Here is a 5,628-nt window from a genome sequence, read left to right as displayed (position 1 = left end):
AACATCTTACTTTCCAATTTATTTTTTTCCATCACTATGTGGTCTGTGTTTTCCATTCTTTATGCTTTACACATTTATTTCGACTTTATATTTTTCTATTATTGATATTGAGTGACAGATTTGTTATTCCTCTACACCTTAGACTTTTTTGTTTTTTCTTTTATTTTTTTCCATCCTCTAATCTCTACACTCTATTCTTCCATACACTATCCTATAAATTACTCCTGCCCTTATACTATGGAAAAAATCCTCTAAGCCTTTGGTATGCGACTTGGCAGTAGAAGCGTTTCTGCTCCTGACCGCTCACATTTTGGCTCGCCATTTCAAATTGAAAATTCTACATTCGAATTTCGATGTTCTCTCTCACTCTGCAATCGTTCGTCATTCCTATACCGTCTGCTCTTTACCTGACCTAGAAACCATACGAAGTCTCACCTTTTCGGAGCCCTACATCTGACCTTATACCTGCCGCGATTATGCGCCTGCCTGTGGTTAAATTCTTCAGTTTCCTCACGCTAAACCTGGTCTTCACATTTACGCTCGTCCTGCCTGAACCGTGTACGTCACCACGCGAGTGTGAAGTGGCTGCATAAGTATGACGCAAGAGCAGCTGAAGTCCAAGTTCAAGATGACGTAGAATTCCACCAGATTACCAAGTGATGCTGTTCTCGCTGCTGCAATAACCACCGCTGTCTCGTCACAACCTCACTGCCCTCCGGTCTTTTCCTACCACCGCTATCTAGCCAAGAACCTCACTGCTCTCCAATCCTGCACCTCTGTCCTCAGTCTTCGATATTCGAGGGCGAAGGCCACCAATTCCGTGCCCCCAGGGAGCCTACCGTAACCTTTCCAAAAATAATCTTATTTCAATGTAAGCTTGAAGTAAGCTTACTATAATATTACTCATATTCGTACTATGACGAACCTGTCAACCAAGTAATGTATTATTGCCTTTTAAGATGGAAAAAAATTATTGCTAAAGTGATTGAAAGAACGAATGATTTCCCAATATTATCTATTCCTTACTAAAAATAGGAAAAAGATTACGCTATTTGAACTATATAATGCCATCTCTTTCTTTTTTGATGTTCGGAATCGTCTTTTCGTAGTATAATGTAGTACTTAATGTTATTTATATTCAAAGAATTTTGACTGTTATAAAAAGAAAAGTATGTAATAATAAAATCTACTAAAAGTAAAGTTGTTTTCAATAATTTTTCCGTATTTTCATGAACAAAAATAAATAAAACAAACTTAGTCTTGATAGTTACGTTGTGAATTCGGAATTATAGTCTAGTGTCAACTGTTAGCTTCGCCAAGGAGCATATAGATGGCGCTGTCATACTTTTACGAAATAAACGTCGCGTATTTTTATTTAACGAAAAATTATTTACTATGTGCTAATAAATAAAAAATAAACAAAATATAGAAGAGATATAAGTAAATAAATAAGTTCAACTTAATTTTTAATCATTACAAATCAATGTTAAGACAATAAAACTGAGAATAATATTGTTTCCATTGCATCCGTGTAAACTATTCTATGATTGCTAAATTTGACATAAGAGCAATATTACTTTAATGTTAAAGTCGCGTTATAGTATGAACTGAGTGAATGAATAGTAACAAAGCTGCCAATAAAACATAACATTACAATAAGCTTACTTTAAGCGCGTTATGGTACGAAAAGTCAATGTAAGGTTAAAGTAATATTGTTTTAAGAGGTTGTGGTAGGCCCTCTGTTCCAGTAAATTCAGAAATTGAAATTTTCACATATAATTGGGACATTCCATATTACACAAAGGAAAATTAATCAGATTATGATACGAAAATAGTCGATGTCAATACTGCGACTAGAATATTATTTATTAAGCAAACGCTCAATAACACGCAATAAGTTCGTTACCTACCTATATTAGCATGTAAAGAAGTGATTGGCTTAGTTAGAGCCATCGAGTACTTGTTGGCCAGTTGATTAATCATCCATTATTTCCCTTTACTGCAGTTATTATTACAAATAATTTTGTCAAAAAGTCGTAATTCGAAACAACTGAAAACTTTTGTACTGCTTCGGCGTGGCAAACTCATTCAAAAACAAATTGCATAAAAAAAATTTTCTACTCTACAAAAAACATGTCTAACGAAAATATAAGAATATATGTATAAACGCAGAAACAAATCATAAGGAATTTTGCTAGGTACTTAAATGGAAGTTGGTGTCCACTAAGATTTCGATGAATTTATGGGCGATGCTGATGGACTCACTTATTCTTTATTTGCACTGAACCGTTGTAAAATTGCATTTATATGGTGAGATATCTATCAAATAGATTTCTATATCTACATTCTATGACAGATCCTGCGTGTATACTCAATTTAAAAAAAAACATGTTCCCTCTTCCAAATTAATATAGCTTTTTTCTTTTTAATTTACGCCCATATCCATCGTCGACCTCATCGTCACTTTCCATCAGGTGAGATGGAGGTCAGATGCATAAGAAAATTCTACAATGAAATAAATAAAATTATATTCATACGAAAATTCTTCCGTCAATCATCCTTCGATGCAATGTATATTTTATATATTTTATTATTATTATTTTAAACACACACACACATGCACGCACGTACATAAACAAACCAAGTGATCAAAGTACCTAACAAAATTTTCCGCTGTCCACTCTGTTATATATTTGTGTAGTTGTATCGTCTTTTGTCTTTTGTGATCATCGGCTTGTCCGCAAGTCGCGGCGTCTCGGTATTTCCTGTACGCGAAATTAAATTCAAATGTATGCATACTTTTTGTCGACCAGTTTACGATCAGGCCGCAGTGCCTGGGCAGCAACGCAAGTCAACGTAGTCAATTACATCATTACAAACATCGCACGCGCGAAAATATTCATTGTAATTACTTGCTTGAGAGTTGATATTCGTTAACGGTTTTCGTAAAATGAGATCTTTTTATTGGTTGTTCGTGCAAAAAGAATACAGGTTCTTGAGATGTTAGTGTCTGTGTTGCGCACTTCCTGGGTTGATAATACTCGTCGTTAAAGTACTTAAGTACGTTACTTTTTTGAAACTGTACAAATGTGATTATACTTTAATCATGTATTTTTCTAATGTCTATTATCTTAAAACATTTTTAAGAATGAATGTTTGAAATACATTTTAATTTACTACATCATTTTGTTATCTTTCTTTACTTCATTGAATTAAATTGTTCCCAAAATGATACCTTACCTATAAAGTAGGCATGCGTTTAATTAGACTAATTTCGAAGTGGAATTGAGTCGTCAACAAACCGCGACGCCTTCACGGCCTCGATGCCTTCCAGCCTGCTTGCCAAGTGTCACCCGACTAGCGGTACAGCCACTCTACTTGCGATTTTAATTACATACAATTTCATCGAAATATTGAGCATATATAATTAAATTTGTAGAGCCGTACAAAACAATGACATAATTACAAACTATTCATAAGTTTTAGTATTAAATGTAATTAAACTATGCATAAGTTTTTTCTCTTAGAGTTCTCTAGTTTTACAAATATGGTTGTAATACAGAGTAACTACATTTATAGCTGTAAATGACTAATCCTTGTTGTGTTTGAGTTTGTCTTAAAATAGAAAATAATATTGATGGAAATGCTTATATACAGGGTGTAAATTTGAGACGGGGCAGCAAGGCCAGCCACCTTCATCGTTGTAGTTACAGGAAAACGGTTCTAGAAGACTATCCACGAATTTTGAAGATATTTTGACTGGCATTCACAGATTTTGGAAAAATGGTACAGTCAGCAAGATAAAAGGCAATTTTCTCAAAACTTTTTTTATGCCATTCGATCCGGTCTCTGTTAAGGATCAATAGTCTCTATGGGACCAACTGAGGTAAGAGTACTCGAAATGTCAGAAATCGCAAAAAACCTTTTAAAATACATTTAGTAGGGACATATTTAGTAATCAGTTATTATTATTAAGGAAACTAACAAATTGACAACGTATTATGTATTTCAAAATAAAAACAATAACAAAAAGCAAAATAACATAAAAATATATGATAGTAAGTGCTCGAATTTATTGCCGTCTTGTTAGATGTATCGATTCGCTCTCTTCCGCAAAGAGCAAATTAGTGGCTGAAATTTTACTCGGATGGATTCCATTGAAAATTGCTGCAAGTGCGTCTTTCAATTCTTGAACACTGTTGTATTTTTTTATAAATTTCATTTAACTAATACATAACACGTTGTCAATTTGTTATTTCCGTAACTACCTAGAATAACTGACTAAATATGTCCTTACAAAATGTATGGTAAAAAGTTTTTTTGCGATTTCTGACATTTCGAGTACTCTTACCTCAGTTGGTCCCATAGAGACTATTGATCCTTAACAGAGACCGGATCGAATGGCATAAAAAAAAGGTTTGTAAAAATTTCCTTTTATCTTGCTGACTGTACCATTTTTCCAAAATCTGTGAATGCCAATCAAAATATCTTCAAAATTCATGGATACTCTTCTAGAACTGTTTTCCTGTAACTAAAACGATTAAGGTGGCTGGCCTTACTGCCCCGTCTCAAATTTACAACCTGTATACATATAAGCTTATACGTCCTCGAGAATTTTTCACAATCACGTGTATGTTTTTCGATGCAATTAATTATTTTATGTATACATACAAACTCCTAACTATTTTTGACCGGTTTGAAGTTAGCATCTCGAAGTAGCAGTCATTGGCTATTATTGGCTTTGGAGTATTGTAATATGCGCAGACCACCAAACAATAAAAGAATATTTAGTAAAAAACAAAAACTTGTGTGCAAGATAGATTCGGAAATAAAATTATAAAACCATTATGTTTAATAGCAATCCATAATTACAATAATCAAAATTAAAATCATCTGTTTTCGGAGCGTGTTTCAATAAACAGAAAATGTCGATTGGCGCAGGTTGTAAGGACTATAATAATATACATTTTCACCCATATTACAAATTAAAAACATATTATATATGCATACAATACAAAATCGAAACCTAAACTTTTAATTTTTTACGAATTGGAATTGCTGTCGATGTTAGAAAAAAGTAAAAAATACAGTCATTTTAAAACGAGGACTATTTGAAAAAGAAAACATTCTGATCGTATGCATGGAGTACGTAACAATGGATATTAAAATTGAATTAGGTCTCAATCACTGCAATAATTTGTCTAACTGATTTGCATACAGCTATTTAAATCCGATTTATATTCTTAAATCACAAAGTTACTTAGCCATTTACCAAGTTTGTAAACAATTCATTTCACGTTACATTAAAATTCTAATAACTGAAAGCCAACATGAATGTGTGTGTGTGTGTGTGTGTGTGTGCGTGCGTGCGTGCGTGCGTGCGTGCGTGCGTGCGTGCGTGCGTGCGTGCGTGCCTGCGTGCGTGGTTCGTGCGGGCTTTCGGGTGTGCGTGCGTGCGTGCGTGGGTGCGTGCGTGCGTGCGCGCGGGCGTGCGTGCGTGCGAGCTTGCGTGCGTGCGTGCATGCGTGCGTGCGTGCGTGCGTGCGTGCGCGCGTGCGCGTGAGCGTGAGCGTGAGCGTGAGCGTGTGCGTGTGCGTGTGCGTGTGCGTGTGCGTGTGCGTGTGCGTG

The sequence above is a fragment of the Hyposmocoma kahamanoa genome, unplaced genomic scaffold (assembly GCF_003589595.1).
Source record: "Hyposmocoma kahamanoa isolate Upper Pololo Valley unplaced genomic scaffold, ASM358959v1 87, whole genome shotgun sequence".
In the NCBI taxonomy this organism is placed as follows: Eukaryota; Metazoa; Arthropoda; class Insecta; order Lepidoptera; family Cosmopterigidae; genus Hyposmocoma; species Hyposmocoma kahamanoa.
This window is presented reverse-complemented; position numbering follows the sequence as displayed.